General features: G+C 35.8%; 1 protein-coding gene across 2 annotated transcripts in view; it reads left to right on the top strand.

Moving 5' to 3' along the window:
• LOC123322616 (GTP-binding protein Di-Ras2) overlaps window positions 1-20,589 on the top strand; it is a 413,354-nt gene that overhangs the window by 271,373 nt on the left and 121,392 nt on the right. For both annotated transcript variants that reach the window (XM_044910573.1, XM_044910572.1), the window contains exon 2: window positions 19,430-19,553. The gene's annotated coding sequence lies outside the window, so the exon portion shown is untranslated. The remainder of the gene's footprint in view (window positions 1-19,429; window positions 19,554-20,589) is intronic.

The following is a 20,589-nucleotide window of genomic DNA, read 5'->3' as shown; positions in this document are numbered from 1 at the left end:
CTTTGAAGTCGGAATTCAGTTAAATTCCGACTTTGAACTCGGAATTTTGTTAAATTCGGACTTTGAACTCGGAATTTTGTTAAATTCCGACTTTGACCTCGGAATTTAACTAAATTCCGACTTCAAACTCGGAATTTATGGAAAAATATTTTTAAAATATTATGTGGCCCTTCTACGCCTTCGTATCTTCTGAACGAAAACGAATCGGATATATGTTTATAGGAAAAAAAATGTTCAGAACAATCGCAGCTACCATCTGTAGAAGTTTGTCATAGAACTTGTAGAACACCCTGTATATCTAATGGGGCATCAGTTTCTTAATCTCTATATACTGTAGCTATGACGAATAAATTGCTGATTGACTGATTGATTTAGGGCCGGTTGTTCAATAGCCGGTTATCTCGACTAACTAGAGCTTTGCTTAAACTAGTGATTACGAACTGTCAAGCTGTTGTCCACTTGTTTTCTTTGGTTTATGTTAACCATTCGAAAACGAAGGTTTAACTGATCAATATTTTGTTTATAACGTCAATGTTTTGACAGAACGAAATTAAATAGTCTTATGTGTGTTCTTTCGCATTTTGGGAGAAGATGCTGAAATATAAAGGAAGAGAAAAGGATATTTCTCATTAAAGGTCCAGGCAGTTCGTGATTCAACATTGAATGTTTTTAATATTGTTTGTCGTTGACCTGGTTCTAGCCACGATTGTACAATATTCAAACAATTATCATTGTGCGCTTCATTTGAAAATGTAGAAAATGGAAACAATTTCTTGGTTGATAATAGTGGTTATGCCAAAAGAGATTTTCTTATTACTCCATTGGGCCAGCCGAGGAGTAGGACTGAGCATCTCTTCAATGAATCACAAATAAGAACCCGAAATCCATTTGAAAGATACTTTGGTGTATGAAAGCTTCGATTCCCAATATTAGCATTAGCCTTGTGAGTGTACCTATGTGAAAATATGTGAAGCCATTGTAGTTTCAACTGTAATTCTTCAAACAAACAAGTAAATTAAAAAGCCCGCTTCCGGATTTTGAGGAAGTTGTGTGGCAAGAGATACTAATATTTAGACTTCTCCTTACGTGAAATTGGCATATCTCTTTCTTTTTCTCCGTCTCTCTCTTTCTAATCATAATTTATCGCCGTCACGATTATAGATTAGTCATATAAACTATCTCAAAATGAAAAGAATTTTCAAATTTTAAATTTTGAATTTTTTGGAGATTGGTTATACAAATAGCGATATTGATGGTTTTCGTCGTTTCAAACTCGTCAAAATTCATATTTCAAAATCAGTGTGGCCAACAGAGAACACTAATGTGTCCCATAAAAACAAACAATTCGATGAATCGACTAGTTAACTAATAGTTTTGAAATCCATGGTTATTTTTTCTATGAATAACGCATAACAAATCTCAAACCATATTTACAGCAAAGATTATGGAGTAGAAAGATAGGAAACGCCCTCATATCGCTAGTACTAAAAACCGACTACATTATTTGGCCAGTGAAAACACATTTGACAATGAGATGGCGCTGAAAACGTATTTTCAATACAGTGACTATCAAATACAGTGGCGACAATTGGAAATTTAGCAAGAATATGGCGGCTTAGAAGCACAGCTTTCAATAATATGATCTCTGATTCGGAATGCGGATTGGCTCAAGTCACGTCACGTGACCAAATCCGCAATATTCTTGCTAAGACGATGAAAAACGAGACCACAATTGTCGCCACTGTCTCGTTAGAGTCACTGTAATTATCAATGCATAAAAATTGTTTAATAACAGTTTTCTATTTTATAATTGAGGGGCGCGAAATTCGAATTCTATTCCTTGTATTGAATTTCAATGTTGACCTTGTTGAGACCAGAAAACAAACATCCTGAGCGACAAAACATAAGGATGGTTTTGTTTTGTGACCAGGATGTTAGATTTCATCTGAACATTGTTTGGAATCGATTGGTATCAATGAAATACGCTGTTGTATGTGATTTTTATTTGCAATCTATAAAAAATTTACAAAAATTTGAAATTATGGACAACGAATAGAGCTCTGACTAGGATACTAGAGTACATGCAAAGATTATAGAGTAGAAAGATAGGAAACGAAGCGACTAGAGTGATGTGAGCGCCATCTGTGTTTCAAATGTGTTTTTGAGGCCCTAAGACTGGTTAAAATTTCAATTCGAGGGATATATGAAATTTTGCGAGATGTCAGAGTCAGATGGCCATTTTGATCAAACCGGTTTTGAATGTTTTGATTCGTGTATCCATAGACAACCTCGTATCGCCTTTTGTTTTTCGAGCCCGTTCTAGTACCTGATTATTGAAATCGTTGTCTAATTTCTTGGCGAAAACCTCAGAATATCGTTCGAAAATCATTGTATGGTGAAGAACTGTGGATCAAATAAAACGAATTTTACTAAGGAAAATGGGAATGTAAGTATTAACTGGTAACATGTGACTCGGTCATTCATTGATTTTTGTTTTCAGTGCTACGAAATGGATAAAATTTTCAGGGCGTAATGGCCTGCAAACACTACTGACTACACCATGTGCAATGAACATTTTACTGCAAGTCGATTGAGAACTGTTTATCCACGTGAATTGTTGTATGCAGGAAGCATCCCTCACATGACGGGCTCATTTAGGGGAAATTATGACTTTTACACGTCCATTCAAAGATTCTCAATTGCCTTCAATATTCAGAAATGCAAAAGTTTAATGGATTTCGATTTGGGATCGGGTGACTGTCAAATTGTTGTTTGGAAAGTCAAAGTTTTATGAAACCTTCTGTGAGTGTTCATTCGTCAATCAATTTGTATATTGTGTCATAAAGAGACCATACCATGAAGAAATCATGAAAAAGCATGAAGAAATTATACTTACGGGCTTGAAAACAAGGCTTATATACCTCTGTAAGGTTTTTTTCAATTGTGGTTCTGAAAATTTTGTAAATAATATGTAAGTAACGAAAATTTGTATCCTATGACGGTAAATTGAATATTGGTTCTTATCAATTTCTGATATAAATTGTAAAAATTCAACTCAGTTTATTAATTCGAAACTTTTTCACAGAAAAAACACCTTTCACGTAACTATAGCAGATAACCATGTACTCTTGTATCCTAGTCAAAGCTCTATTCGTTGTCCATAATTTCAAATTTTTGTAAATTTTTTATAGATTGCAAATAAAAATTTATCACATCCAACAGCGTATTTCATTGATACCAATCGATTCCAAACAATGTTCAGATGAAAACTAACATCCTGGTCACAAAACAAAACCATCTTTTCGTTTTGTCGCTCAGGATGAATTGAATACAAGGAGTAGAATTCGAATTTCGCGCCCCTCAATTATAAAAGAGAAAACTGTTATTGAACAGTTTTTGTGTATTGATAATACGTTTTCAGCGCCATCTCATTATCAAATGTGTTTTCACTGGCCAAAATGTAGTCGGTTTTTAGTACTAGCGATATGAGGGCGTTTCCTATCTTTCTACTCTATAATCTTTGAGTACATGGTTATCTGCTATAGGTACGTCAAAGGTGTTTTTTCTGTGAAAACGTTTTTGAATTTGTTGGGGAATATTCAGTTGGAAGAACTGAAGTGGTTCAACCTTATTGAAAAACTACTGTTACGATTTTCTTTCAAATTAGTGGAAATAATGGACTGTATTCTAAACTTAAAGAAAACAAAAGAATCCCAACATTTCACGAATAAAGGACAAATGAGATTATCATTAACTATAATGATTTTCTTACCTTTAGGTGGATGAACCTGAAGAAATGGACCTTTAACTGTACTCACGCTCCAGAAGCAGATTTATCGAGCTCAACAAACTGAACGGAGGTGCAAGATCCTTCGGTTGAAATGATGCTGCAACTAGTTAATGAAACTTCAATTGTCCTTGTGGTATTCACCCTTCACGTCACTGACGAAGGCGAAAAAAAAAAAAACTCCACAGAATGGTTGACTCAAGTTCAATGTTTAATAACAAATTAAACTAATGTTCTTTGACTAATTCAATTTCACTTTGAAATGGAATTACGAATGGAAGCAAAAAGCAAATTTTTCGAAGTCGAGGAATTGACGATTTCGTAAGAGTAATCGATAATGGAAACATGTATCTTTCGTTCTTTACGCAAAGATTGATACTGAATTATATCGAAATTAAAACATGCGTGCGGTTTTAATCTTCATTAGGAGAGGCAAGGGGGGTAACAAGTATCACAGCTGTTACCAATATTTATTCGGTTGCTATTCAACTGAAATAAATTCGAGATTTTAAAATAATTGACTGAAAATTGTAGAAATTTAATTTAGATTTCTCTCGTGTTCACTTGGCGTGAACAAAACCGCCCACCTAAAATTAATGTAATTTTATGGAAATCTAACTATAAACGCTTAAGACTAAACCTTAAAATCTAAAACTTGATTATATTAATCGTTGAGAGGCACCAACTTTGTTAATGATCTGGTATATTGACCTGTTGAAGTCCTGACGGAAGCAACTCGAACAATACCATCAGGTCCGGGAAATAATTTATCAATTCGCCCGATAGGCCAAGTGGCAGGGTTTGAATTCAAATCTTCCATTAAGACTACATCTCCCACTGTCGGACATGGCTTTTCATTTTGCCATTTTCCACGTTGCATGAGAGTATGTAAATATTCTCTGGACCACCTTGTCCAAAATTGTTGGAACATTCTGCGATGATGTTCCCACCGTTTAAGATGTGTTTTCTCATCCCCATATACAATTTCCGGTATAGATATTAGAGGTGCACCTATTAAAAAATGTCACGGATTCAGAGGGATCTGAAGATAGTGGGCACATGGGTCGGCTGTTCAATACTGCCTCAATTTGAGCAAAAAGAGTGGAAAGCTCCTCGAAAGTGCAAGCGGTCGAGCACAACATTTTGTTGAGTAATCGTTTAGCAGATTTAACGCCTGCTTCCCATATGCCTCCGAAATGTGGTGAATATGGGGGAATAAATTTCCATGTAATGAGTTTGTTCGATAAAGTTTGGTAGATTTCATGATTATTTTTCTCCAAAAATTGAGAAACCTCAGTGAGATATCGTGCAGCACCGACAAAGTTACGGCCATTGTCTGACCAAATTTCCTTTGGCAGACCTCTTCTAGAAATGAAGCGTTCTAAGGTTGATATAAAAGCCTGAACGGTAAGAGAGGAAACTACTTCCAAGTGTACTGCTTTGGTGGCCAGGCAAATGAATAATGCAAGGTATGCTTTCAAAATTGTCGGTTTCCGAGAGTTATTGGAACGATATAAAAATGGCCCTGCAAAGTCCACGCCTACTTTACTGAAAGGACGTGAAATATTCACCCTGGAAGCAGGCATCGGCGCCATCAGAGGCTGAAATGTTCTACCTCTAAATCTGATACAGGTTAGACATTTTCTAATATTTGCCCTAACCAAACTTCTGAGAGAAAGTATCCAGAAGCTTTGCCGGATTAAACTCATTGTGGTGTTGGGCCCAGAATGAAGTGCAACCAAATGAAAGTGACTACAAATTAATCGAGATAGATGAGCTTTTTTCGGCAGTAAAATTGGATGCTTAGCTGATTGCGGCAAAGAAGAAAACTGTAATCTCCCGCCCACCCTGATTAATCCTAGGTTATCAACGAAAGGATTTAAAGTTCTCAAACCCTTTTCGATAGAGCCATGGTTTTTCAAGTTTTTGCGCAACTCTGAAAAGTAATGATTTTGAGTGATTAGTGTGATTGCGTGAAGAGCATTGGTTAATTCATCCTGTGAAATGGGACCAGATAAACGCAACCGCGATTTAAATTTGGAACGACAATTGAAAATGAATCTCTGAAAATGAGCAAATACTCGTTTCATTTTGGTCAAACTGGAAAAACCTTCTATTAACTCCAATAAAGGATTTTTAGTTTGTTGTTTTGTTGTTGTAATGTTAATATGAGATTTAAGTTCGGGTAGGGGCGTAATTTTGTTAAAATTAGAAGAGGAAGCAGGCCAATTAGTAAGAGGGGTACTCAGGAATTCAGGACCATTCATCCAAAATTCTTGAGTTTCACGGACTGAAAATTGTTGAGGTGTTAGACCCCGTGAAGGTAAATCAGCAGGATTTGACTTTGTTGGAATATGGCACCAGGAAGCATTGGGAACAGAATCGTTTATCGTGACAACACGATTCGCGACAAAAGTTTTAAGTTGATGTGAAGGCGTGGATATCCATGAAAGAACAACCCGTGAATCGGAAAACAACCGAACCTCAGTGATTTCGACGGGAAATTTGTGAAACAAAATATTTTTGACCAGTTTCGACAATAAAACTGCACTTGCCAATTCCAAGCGAGGAACGGACATCGTTTTCAGTGGAGCTACCTTAGTTTTAGCAGCCCATAAGTGTGATGAGATGCAACCATCTTTAAATACTGAAAGATACACAGTGGCTGCGTAAGCTTTCTCTGATGCATCGCAAAAACCAGCTAAAACTACTTTACAATGAGCTGAGGAAATAATGCAACGAGGAATTGTTAGATTCGACAATAAGTGAATGCTATCCACTATTCTCGACCACTCACCACTACAAGTAATGGACATAGATTCATCCCAACCTAGTTTTTCCATCCACATTTTTTTCATCACAAGTTTCATAGAAACTGCAACGGGAGCCAAAAAACCAACCGGATCAAAAATGCGGGCTATATAAGACAGAACCGATCTTTTGGTGGACGTATCACCAAATTTATCAACACTGAAGAAAAATGAGTCAGTTTTGGGTGTCCACCCCAATCCTAAAATTTTGATTCCCACGGAATCGTCATTGAAACTAACCTGAGATTCAATATGGTCGACAGGCAACCCCGTTAAAACCTCCGAGCGGTTGCTAGACCACTTTTTCAATGAGAAGCATCCTTGCTTTAACAACTCCTGAAGTTCACCTCGCAATTCCTTTGCTTTGTCCAAGTCAAACGCCCCTGTGATAATGTCATCGACATAAATATCGTTCAAAACAACCTGAGATGCTCTGGAGTAGTTGCTACCCTCATCATACACAAGTTGTTTCAATACACGGATAGCCAAATAAGCCGAAGGTTTCAAACCATATGTAACCGTATTTAGCTCGTATTCTATTACAGGTTCATTGGGAGATGAACGCCAGAATATGTGTTGATGTATGCGATCACTTTTACTTAGAAGGATTTGCCTATACATTTTTTCTATATCGGCGCAAATAGCTATGGGATACATTCGGAAACGCAGGATAATGATTGTAATGTCATTTTGTAATTTAGGACCACTGAGTAATCTATCATTAAGTGATTGACCCGATAAATCCGTATCAGATGCGTTGAAGACAACACGAAGTTTAGTTGATGAACTGGACTCCTTACGCACTACATGATGCGGAATTACGTATTTATTTGAAATTTTGGAAGGAGACATATGTCCCAACTCTAAATATTCGGACATGAATTTAAGATATGAATTGTATGAATCACAATCTTTTAATAATCGTTTTTCTAAGGACAAAAATGATTTTAGAGCGCGACTTGAATTGTGAAATAGCTCTGGAGAAGTATTTTCCACTTTGAATGGCAAGGAAACAATGTAACGACCGCTTTTGTCACGTGAATGAGTGGACAAAAAATGACTCTCTACATATTCATCCACCGGATTGAGAATAGGAGTATCCGAAATCTCTTCCAACGCCCAAAAATTTTGTATCTGATCACTCAAAGCCGACTGCGTGAATAAGATTGATTTGTTCATTGAAAATGCATCATTGATGGGACCAATGATTGTCCAACCAAAAAAGGTATTAACGGCAACGGGAGATCCAGAGTAGCTTCTACGGCCTTCACGGTCGAAAACGACTGAATAAGTGTCTGCACCCAGCAGCACATCTATTGGTTGTGAAATATGAAAAGTTTCATCGGCTAAGTTTAACTCTTTATAGGATTTGAGAATTTCTTCAGATAAGGAAACAGAGGGTAAATTATTGGTGATGTGTGGTAGCACTGTGCATTGCACTTGAAAAGAATTTTGTCCTGATTTTGGGTATAACCTACAGGTGACTAGCCCTAATGGTTTAGCATTTGTTTGACCAATGCCAGAAATTGAGACATTGACTGGATCAATTTTCAATCCTAACCTTTTAACTAAGTGAAGACTGACTACTGAAATCTGTGACCCTGGGTCCAGCACAGCTCTGATGGAAATCATGGAACCATCAGCACCTTTTATTCTCGCTTGTACCGTACCCAATAGTACCTGACCAATGGATTCAAATTTCTTATTGACGTGATAGGAACCGAAAGTACCATTGTGAAGGGTTAATTGGGGATTGTTAACAGGATTGTTATTTTCCTGGGCTTCAGAACTATTCGACCCATTACCATTCCGAATGTTTTCAGAGCCGGAATTATTATTATGAGATTCGTTTTCTGGATGTAGACTGGTGTGATGTCGATTTGACTTGCACATTTTGCATAACTTTTTGGAAGCGCAATCTTTGAATTCATGAAGACCAAGGCAATTGAAGCACCGTTTGGAACTTCTCAAAAACTCAAATTTATCCTTTCTAGACAGTGCCGTATAGGAAGGACAAACGAACAAGGGGTGTGAATCATGGCACTTTGGACAGCGAAAATTCCTGAACTTTGCTTGAGCATTGAGATTTTGGATTTTTGAACTGAATGCATTATTGGCGATCAGTATATTTTGACTCTTATTTTTATTAGAACTTACTGGGCGATTTGAAACGGCCGCTTTTGACGAGTTCTGTTCACAATATTCTTGCGCTTTTAATTGTTGAGTTACAAAATCTATTAATGTTTTGTATTCTGGAATTTCCGATGATCCCAACTGGCTTTCGAAGGCCTTTCTTCTATGAGAATCAAGATTACGAAGTGCGAGTGAGAAAAATAAGAAATCTTCCAAATTATCTATTTTCAAAGCATTTATTGCATTAATAGAGACTTGATGACAATTCAAAAATTCTTTGAGGTTGGAGGCTGAATTATTCGAGAGAGCTTTGTAATGGAAAATATTATTCAAGTACATAGTAGCTAAAAGTCGCGGATTTTGGAAACGAGATTTGAGAGCATCATATGCTAGAAAATAATTATCACTTGATAATTGAAAACCTGATATAACAGCAAGAGCGTCATTTCGTAGGTATGATTTCAGTAATTGAAACTTTTGAACGGGAGCTAAATTATTGTTTTCATGAACCAATGAATTATATAATTGTAAAAACTCCGGCCATTCGGCACTATCACCAGAAAAGTTACGTATATTTATTTTAGGAAGCAGCATAGGTGAATCAAATTGTGAATTTGAGTTCTGTTGATTATTAGAATCTACTTCTTGTCTTTCCAAAAGTAAGAATAGGGCTCTTATATTTGTTACAACTTCCGTAAATGCTAACTCTGCTCGCGCCGTATCTAAGCGTTCTTCCTTTGGCAGTTCAGAGTTTAGATCCATTATTTGCTCCTGTATAGCTTGAAATTTGGATTCATACTCAGGAATCTTTTCTTGATAAGCTTGTAATTCAAATAACTTGGAAACATCATAAGTCTTTACTCTATTCCAAATTCCAGTTACAATGGAGAAGACATTAGATCTTTTATCGATTAATTTATTCATTATATTACTGCCTGTATCGGTTTTGGGAGGCATTTATAAGATCGGATTGTACGAATTCAACACTGAATGAAGTAACGACAATAACCAACAAAAATGTGTTTGTTTTATGGAAATATATGACTTGATATCAGCTGTGATAAATATTACCGGCCTGCGCTGAAACTCTATGATTCGAATCAAAATGGTGGACACAAATATCCTGAAAAAAAAACCGAAAATTTTTAATGAAATGCACAAAGGGCACTAAATATCCGGCTCGAAGCACCAAAAATATGTTGGGGAATATTCAGTTGGAAGAACTGAAGTGGTTCAACCTTATTGAAAAACTACTGTTACGATTTTCTTTCAAATTAGTGGAAATAATGGACTGTATTCTAAACTTAAAGAAAACAAAAGAATCCCAACATTTCACGAATAAAGGACAAATGAGATTATCATTAACTATAATGATTTTCTTACCTTTAGGTGGATGAACTTGAAGAAATGGACCTTTAACTGTACTCACGCTCCAGAAGCAGATTTATCGAGCTCAACAAACTGAACGGAGGTGCAAGATCCTTCGGTTGAAATGATGCTGCAACTAGTTAATGAAACTTCAATTGTCCTTGTGGTATTCACCCTTCACGTCACTGACGAAGGCGAAAAAAAAAAAACTCCACAGAATGGTTGACTCAAGTTCAATGTTTAATAACAAATTAAACTAATGTTCTTTGACTAATTCAATTTCACTTTGAAATGGAATTACGAATGGAAGCAAAAAGCAAATTTTTCGAAGTCGAGGAATTGATGATTTCGTAAGAGTAATCGATAATGGAAACATATATCTTTCGTTCTTTACGCAAAGATTGATACTGAATTATATCGAAATTAAAACATGCGTGCGGTTTTAATCTTCATTAGGAGAGGCAAGGGGGGTAACAAGTATCACAGCTGTTACCAATATTTATTCGGTTGCTATTCAACTGAAATAAATTCGAGATTTTAAAATAATTGACTGAAAATTGTAGAAATTTAATTTAGATTTCTCTCGTGTTCACTTGGCGTGAACAGAATTAATAAACTGATTTGAAATTGTACAATTTATATCAGAAATTGATATAAACCAATATTCAATTCACCGTCATAGGATACACATTTCCGTTACTTACATATTATTCACAAAATTTTCAGAACCACAATTGAAAAAAACCTTACAGAGGTATACAAGACCTGTATTCAAGCCCGTCAGTATAATTTCTTCATGCTTTTTTATGATTTCTTCATGGTATGGTCTCTTTATGACACAATATTGATTGACGAATGAACAATCACAGAAGGTTTCATAAAACTTTGACTTTCCAAACAACAATTTGACAGTAACCCGATTCCCAAATCGAAATCCATAAAACTTTTGCATTTCTGAATATATTCAAGGCAACTGAGAATCTTTGAATGGATGGTATAAAAGTCATAATTTCCCCTAAATGAACCCTTCATGTAAGGGATGCTTCCTGCATACAATAATTTACGTGGATGAACGGTTCTCAATCGACTTGCAGAAAAATGTTCATTGCACATGGTGTAGTCAGTAGTGTTTGCAGGCCTTTGAGCCCTGAAAATTTTATCCCCTTCATAGCACTGAAAATAAAAATCAATGAATGACCGAGTTACATGTTACCAGTTTTAATATTCACATTCCCATTTTCCTCAGTAAAATTCGTTTTATTTGATCCACAGTTCTTCACCATACAATAATTTTCTTAGGTTTTCGCCAAGAAATTAGACGAAAATTTCAATAATCAGCGACTAGAACGGGCTTGAAAAACAAAAGGCGATACGAGGTTGTCTATGAATACGATAATCACAACATTCAAAACCTGTTTGATCAAAATGGCCATATGACTCTGACATCTCGCAAAATTTCATGTCTCTCGAATTAAAACTTTAACCAGTCTAAGAGCCTTAAAAACACATTTGAAACACAGATGGCGTTCATATCACTTTAGTCGCTGCGTTTCCTATCTTTCTACTCTATAATCTTTGACTTACAGTCAACCGTTGGTTAGATAATAATCAATGAAATGAACTACTTCCTCGTCCCATTGTATCTGCCAAATTCCAGTATTCGCTTCTAATGTGCTTAAAATACCAGTCATTTTTGAAATTATTTGATCGATTGTCGGCAACGGAAAATATTCCCTTTTTATTGCCCTTTTCTAAGCATGGGCAAACTACGGCCAGCGGGCCAGGTCCGGCCCACGTGAAAGTCTAATCCGGCCCGCATCAAGATTTTGAAACAATCACCAGTATTTTTTTTAGTTTTCTAAGTTTGACCGCCTGATAAGGAAAAGCAATGTCATCTAATACCGAGTTGTCTCAAAGCGTAAGTTCATTATAATCTTAAAATGTTGAAAATTATACATCGGAGACGACAAATTAGCTGGAAACGTATTAGGTGGAAGAAGGACTGATAAATGGGGGCTCCATAGCTGCTGAAGTGAAGCAAGTCCATTGAGCCTAGTTTTGGGATACATGACTTAGGCTAGAATATAAGCATATGCTTACATTCACTCTACACAAATCTAAAGAAGTCACTTTTGAATTAATTGGTGATAAACAACTTCTATGTCATGTATCTCAAAACTAGGCTGCATGGACTTGGTTCACTTCAGCCCTGAATCCCTCAAATAAAAGTCCACCAATTTGTTATTCAAATTGTATAAAGTTGTGCTCGAGGCTCAGCCTTAGTACTGCGTGTGCATCTGGCAGCGGCTGGCATTATTTCTTGTAATCCCCAGAAAAAGTAAATGTCGAAAAATCTCCTTCGATGTTCCAACGACTGCATCACAGAACACAAATAGTGATGCATGGAATCCAAAACTTGCAACGAACGGCTTGTTGCTGAGCTCCAAACATGAAGGCAGTATTCAAGTGTGATTAATACATGAAAATTTATTCAATTATTCGATTCTGCGTAGTTTGAATCGATTAAGTAACGGTTTCTTTGTAAATGAAAATTTTTGAGCTTTGAGAACGGTATGAATTATTGGATCTAACATTAATTTTAGTTTAGCAAAGTTTGCGCGCAACTTAGCATAGGTGTAGTGTTCTAGTTCTCTCAGTTCTACTAAATTATTTTGGATTTGCTTGGGAGTCTTGGGACCTCGAGTTATAGCGGTCAACAGCACGGTTGCTGAGATGATGATATTATGCTCGTGGTGGTTAGTAACGAATCAAGCATTAAAATTTTCGTTTGGTTCGTTGTCAACGTCTGTGTAATTCGAAGTACTTTTGACCATTTGATTTTCATTGATGAGAGCAACAAAAATATCACATATTTTTCAAAAATTTCAAGAAACAAACAATCGCGTCCTTCAAAGTACCTTTGACTAATATTTACAACATTACTACTGGAGGGAGGAGCACCAAATATGACGGGCGGAATCTGTTATCGTGGGCATATTTAATGAATAATAATAATATCTCGGGAACAACTGCATATTGTTATGTGAACAGGTGTTTTCCACTATGAAACTATGAATAGCAGCGTAAGCAACCGACTATAAATGTGCCTACAGATTACTCTAACGTGACGTGGGCCCATGTCATAATGCGCATGATTCAAAAATCTAACATAGGATTTTGCGCGGAAGCGTTCAATGTTGGAACGTGGGAATACACGTGTCAACGTCACGTCTGACTAAATTAACGCTTCCGCAAAAAATCCTATATTAGATTTTCGAATAATACGCATTATGACTTGGGCCCACGTCACGTCAGAGTAATCTGTTGGCACCTTTAGTGATCAGCTTTTAGCATCATCACGGCCAATTTCTACTAGAGTATAGACAATTCTTAGAAGCTCAATCACAGTTCCATTTTTCACATACTCTTTCGTATCCTACCGAACAATAATTAATTTTTGTCATTTTTTTTTACTTTTCTAGGATGTTAGTCATGTTTGATGTAAAAATCGAAAAAAAGTTAATCACTTGTGAAAATATGTATTTTTTTTGGCCCGCCTAGGTGATTTTTCATTTTATCTGGCCCTCCCCTAAAAAAGTTTGCCCATGCCTGCCCTATTCAAATCATCTGGATCCGAGCAGATACGTAATGAACCATCATTCTGTCTCACTACCACTATCGAATTCACCCAATCAGTGGGTTCTTTTTATAATTTTTTTTGTCCAATTCAATCAAAGTTTCTTTAAATTTATTGAGTATTGGAAGAGGTATTCTCCTTGAAGGATGTATAAAAGGAATCACGTTTTTATTCAATTCAATGTGATATTATTGTTTGAGGTATTCTAATCCCGAAAATAGGTCTGGGTGGTGTTCTGTGTTACTGGACAGTACTCAGTAGCGCAAGCCATTATTGAATAAGAGTCTATCAATTCCAAACGATTTTCCATCGCAGAAGAAGCTATGTTACTCTGACAAGGTCAAATGAGACCGAAACCATGGTCAGCATCTGCTTTTCTTCGGTGGAGAGCGTACTCCATTTGGGGCCCTGAAGATGGCAAATTGGCTAGTTCAATTCAGATCGTAACGCTTGATGATATTTATATCGGTGGGTGGTAGGTACGCATCTGAATTAATTCTGTTTATCACCAAGAAAGTCCCTAGGATTTCGCATTGTGAACATGAACATATTGTTAAGTTTGCGATTTCCTCAACTTCAATTTCCTAGTGGTTGCATGTAACATTATGTTGAAGTGAACTTAGTTACTACTATACGACTTATCTCTATTGATATTTTTCAAATATTGATTGAGTCTGAGAATCTTTTTAGAAAATGAAATGATATATTTATGAATAAATTTCCATGAACTCTACCCATCGACTTCTCGAAGAAAAACTTACTGTAACTGAAATATTCTTTTTATCAACACGTAGTCTCGAGGTTAACTCATAAACCTATTTCCCGCGCTAGAAAACGTACTTTGACTATTCGTGTTTCGTGCGTTGTATTGAGTGAATGGACTAAGACAATCTTTGTGAATTAATTCATGAAATAAGAAGACCAAAAAATGATAATGTTATACCTAGTCATTGTTTCCCTTGGTTGTCAATTTGAATATTTATGATATAAAAACTCACCTTTTACTTCACGTCAATTAATTAAAGATACACTGAAATTGAATTCAATGATAGAACCACTCTGTTGAATAAAACAGGTGTAAAAGGTGAGTTGTTATATCATAAATATTCAAATGGACAACCTAGGAAAATAATGACTAGGTATAACATCATCATTTTTTGGTCTTCTCATTTCTGCCAATTTTTGCACCTTTGCAATGTTAAATTTCATATATATATTCATAATATAGGAACAATAGTAAAGAGTAGTACGAAGTGTATCATTTGTGCCAAAGTGTACCATCCAAGATGTGGTAAAAAAATTATAAAATGTTGTAATATTGATCTGTCAATATCAGGTGATTCCAGTACTACGGATATTTCCCCAATGTCTGACAGTGTGAACAAACAAATAAGTGCTCAGTCCACCCACCATGAGCTCCTATTAAAAATAATAAGTGAGTTAGAATCGAAGAATTCAATTTTAATGGAAAACAATTCCCTTTTGAAATTTAAAATCTCAACGCTTGAAGATCAATTGTTGGCTAAGGAGGAAATTATCAACAAACTCTCAACAAAAAGCGATGCTTACATAAATACGCGTAAAGATAATGAAAAAGAATATAAACACACATATGCGAACATCGTCACGTCTGAGAAATTCAGCGACGTTGTTAACCCTACATTACTCGCGTGGTCTACGATTGTAGACCATACCTATTCGAACGAAAAAATGTTGAAATCTGAGACATTGAAGTTTTCTCGATTTCGTCTCAAAGAGAAGCATTATTTTATCACAAAGTTTCAATTATATGAATAACAAGTGGTCAAATAAACGATATCATCATAGATAATCTTTGAAATATATCAACGTAGGTAATATTTAAAGTTAAAATAAATATGGTCTACACTTGTAGACCACGCGAGTGAATACGATCTAAAAGAGGGCGCGACTAACGCAGGGTTAAAGGTAAAGATACTCCATCTGCCGCTCCTGTGAAATCGGCCGCTACAGGTGGTACCGGAAGAAAGTCGACCGAGGCAAGTACTTCAGCCGCTTCATCTGAATCGTCTGTTGTAGTGCCCAGTGATAATAAAAATAGTAACAGGAGGATTTCTCTTGAAAATGAAACTATAACCCACAAGTTAAATGTGAAGAACGATATGGATTGGAATGTTGTTACCCCAAAGAAGTTTATTAAAAAACGTAATAGTATGCGTATTATTGGAAGCAGTTCAGTGGCTTCTCACGTTGAGGGACTCGAAAAATATAAGGCGTTTCATGTGTCCAACTTAAAACCCGAAATTACGGCAGATAATCTCCAAAACTTTCTCAGCAATAATTTCTCATCTGTTAAATGCGAGAAACTCGTGTCAAGATATCATGAAAGTTACTCGTCATTCAAAGTTCTCATACCTGCTTCGGAGCATGAAAAGGCTATGGATGGATCTAATTGGCCGAGAAATGCTGGTGTTCATCGGTTTTTTCAACCGAAACCTATGAAGAATCCTGCTTCTTGAATCCTGATAAATCTAGTCAAATAACTGACGTCAAAAATAAATTAAAAATCATACAACTAAATGTACAGTGCGTCTCAAATAAGATGGATATTCTTGAAAAATTTTTGTCTGATGAAAAACCTGATGTTTTAAGTCTTGCTGAGCACTGGTGTAATACATATAGTATCAAAACTATGACCTTTCCTGGGTACATCCTAGCGGATTACTACTGCCGCCCCTCTAGAGCTCACGGAGGTTCTATGATCTACATTAGGGATAGAGTGCCCACTAGGAGTCTGTGCGTGTCACGATTTTCAGAAGAAATGGAATGTGAAATCAGTGGTATCTTGGTGATTGCTCGTGATATAAAAATAGCCATCGTAAGTGTTTATAGATCTGGTTCTGGGGAATTTCAGAATTTTCTTAATAGAATTTCTGTTGCTCTGAATTATTGTTATACTTCTGCGGACTTGATTTTTCTATGTGGAGATTTGAACGTTGATTTCTTAAATGCTGATTGTAAGAATCGCAAGTTGTTATTTGATTTGATGAACTGCTTTAACTTGAGCGTCTCCTCAAGTGATCCAACTAGAGTCTTTACGGATATCACTGGACATACTTCTATCTCCAAGGTTGATTATGTATTAACAAACGCAAATTTGCAGGATTGTAATGTTGTAGTTTATGAACCTCACATTAGTGATCATCGGGTTATTTCACTTATGCTACAGGTCGCTATTAAGCATACAAATATTAAAACATCAAAGTTAGTTAAAAATTTATGTCCTCAAAAACTAAAAGATTTTGAATGTGGTATATCCAATTGTGATTTTCAAGAATTGTATAAAAAACCGCATGTTGATGAATGTTTCAAAATTTTCTTAGATTTAATTCAAAGAAGTTTTGAAGCCTGTTGTCCTTTTATATATTGTTCTAGCTATGCCAATAACAACAAAATACCTGTTTCCTCTGAAATTATCACGGCTAAAAAGGACCTGCAAAATCTTCATTGGTTGCACGTCAATACCGGAAGCCTATCTGTCTATCGTTTGTATAAAAATGCCAAATATTCTTATAGAAATTTGTTGAGAAACGCTAAATTAGACTACAACCGAGACCTCATCGAAAAATCTACCAACAGAAATAGAACCGTTTGGAACCTGGTAAATACAGTGACTGGCCGTAAATGTGCCGATCATAAATCAATTGTACTTGATGTTGATGGTATTTTGATTGATAAGGATGAAGCTGTGGCAGAGATATTTGCTGGGTCTTTCACATCCATTGCGGAGACAAGCCTCAGTCAATATTATAATAATGCGTTGTCCATTTCATGTACCACTTCTTGCATTCAGAATAATAACTTTTTCTTCCATCCAGTATTGGAGCATGAGGTGGTAGATATCCTGAAATCTCTTAAAAATAGTACTTCAGGTGGAGACTTTATCTCTGCACGGATCATTAAAATGATAGGCCCTGTTATCGGAAGACATTTTGCTTACTTGATCAATAAATCGATTACGACTGGAGTTTTTCCTAATTGTCTCAAAAAGGCTACTATTATCCCTGTGCATAAAAAAGGGAATGTTTTCGATGTTGGTAATTATAGACCTATCTCAATCCTCAGTTGTTTTTCTAAGGTGTTCGAACGGTTAGTGTTCAATAGGATGATCAAATTCCTGGATAAATTTAAGTTGCTTACTACTTCACAGCACGGTTTCAGATCAGGTCGCTCAACTCAATCTGCGGCTCTGGAATTTGTTGAATTTGTTTACGAGTGTCTTGACAATGGTTCGCATGTCGCGGGATTATTCTTTGACCTGTCCAAAGCATTTGACAGTATCTCTTTCCAGTTTATTCTCGACAAATGCTATAATTTGGGGTTCAGGGGAGTATTTCTTGAGTGGATTAAAAGTTATCTTGAAGGGAGAGTTGTATCTGTTAAGGTTCGTGATGCATCATCAAGTACACATAGTCTGAAACTGGGGGTACCGCAGGGGTCTGTGCTGGGACCACTTTTATTTCTGTTGTTTATCAACGACCTTCCGGAGAATTTGAGGAAACTAGAAGCAATACTCGCAAAGAGCTATCCAAAATACTTCGAGCTATCTTGTTTGCCGATGATTTCTCTTTGGCAGTTGCTGCGGATACCTTGAATGAGCTGCAGAGGTTATGTGACTTATTGATTCAGTGCTTTGTTGATTGGTGTCATGTAAATGCCATCATGATCAATGTAAATAAGACCGAATGTATTTATTTTTCAATTTCTGACAATGTCACTGCCCTTGTGGCCCGATATTCAGACTCTGTCATCTCATCAAAGGACGTCATAAAATTTCTTGGCATAAATATCGATAGGCATCTAAAATGGGATGCACACATAGATGCAGTATGTAAAAAACTGTACAGTTCTTATTATGCATTGTGTCGGATCAGATTTTTACTTCCCTTGGATTCACTTATGAATATCTACTACAGTTTGGTTTTCAGCCACCTAACATATAATATCTTATTATGGGGAAATTCGACAGATGCTAATAGAGTTTTTATTCTCCAAAAAAGAATTGTGCGTTTAATATATAATGTTGCACCACGATCGTCTTGTAGACCAGTCTTTTTGGAAAATAGAATATTACCACTTGCTTCTATTTTCATTTTGAGGTGTTTGATTTTTGTTAAGGAAAATCAGAATGATCTGGTAAAACTTTCTAGCTTCCATTCCTATAATACTAGAAATGATGTCATATTGTCAATACCCAAACATAGGACAACAAAGTTTGAAATGTCACCTAAGTATCAATGCATTAAAATATTCAACCACCTTCCACGTATTATTGAGTCTCTTAATGTAATTAATTTTAAGAAAGTTGTTAAGCAGATACTTCTGCAAAAGTGTTATTATAGTATTAATGAGTACTTTCACGATAATTTTGATAATATTTGAAGTAACTTCCAACTTTCAACTGTGACTTGTCCTATACATACCTTGTTATGTCTAAAAGGATCAATAAACTATTATTATTATTATTATCTTTTAAATCGAGCCGAGTCGGACAAATGGTGAAGAGACAAAGTGTTCCATTTGAACTCAAGAATCTGCTTTTGAAATATTTGTACGTGTCAAAGACTCACTCTGTATATCTATTCAATCTATCCCCAGAATACAAGAAAATAATTCTGCAGCTATCTATACTAATGATAGAAATGATTTTTTCAGATCTTCTAGAGTTCATACCCTTCTTCTTACTCATAACGGAAATCTGAATCTTCAAAAAGCTAGAGCGAATCATACTGTTTTCTGCACAAACAATTATATACAGCATACGACCAAGCATTTTCATGTGAGTATTGCACATATTTTTTCTATTTATTTTTTAAATGAAAACTCATCTGTCAGCGAAAAACAAAAATTTTTAATAGGAACTTCTCTAAACATACAAATTATTAAATTTATGAATTATAAGTCAACAACAATAAAAGAAAAATTAAGAGAATTGCAGTCTTACGAGCCGTCTCAAATACTGTGTGAAATTATAAAAGAAATCGTTGCTGCAGTGTAGAAGTTTATTTGATGTAAAAAGTTATATAATGTATCATTAAGTGAACAAAGACACACTATAGTTTTTATACAATTTATTAGCGATCGATTTCGGCTAAATAGCCATCTTCGGGCTGTCTGGAAGTACAAAGTTCATAAGTATCTCGCCATGTGGTCTGAAATAATTCCTATACTTACTCGTCAATCAATATAAGTTAAGCATACATTCAAAAATATAGATGTCGGAATTTAATTATCAACAAAAGTAAAAAAATTATTTAATGATCAATATTGGCAAAAGAGAATGCATTCACTTCCAAATAGGAATGGAGATCTCAATAGGTTGACATTTCGGTTCTCGGGTCACGTGATCGAAGCCAAGCAAAGTACCAGATTTCTGGGAGTCTACCTGGACCAGAATCTGAGGTGGTGCTTTCATGTAGATTATGTCTGCAAAAAATTGAATTGCTTTTTCTATGCCATCAGTCGAGTTAGAAATCTGATTCCCCTTCAGTCACTAATGAATGTGTACTACAGTCTTGTGTACAGCTACATCTCCTATAATATAATGTTATGGGGTAACTCGACCGATGTGAGTAGAGTGTTTATCACTCAAAAACGGATTCTGCGCATGATATTCAATATCTCACCTAGAACTTCATGCAGGCCTTATTTCAAGAATCACAATATTCTAACGGTTGCATCAATATTCATATTGAGGTGCCTCCTATACGCTAAAGAAAATGAGGACTATTTTGCAAAAGTGTTTCTTTATCATAATTATAACACCAGAAATGAAACAATTTTTTCCATTCCAAGCACAGAACTGCTAAGTTTGA

This window comes from Coccinella septempunctata, chromosome 1, assembly GCF_907165205.1.
Source record: "Coccinella septempunctata chromosome 1, icCocSept1.1, whole genome shotgun sequence".
Lineage (NCBI taxonomy): Eukaryota > Metazoa > Arthropoda > Insecta > Coleoptera > Coccinellidae > Coccinella > Coccinella septempunctata.
Note: the sequence above shows the minus strand (reverse complement) of the source record. Positions and strands in the feature narration are given on the sequence as shown.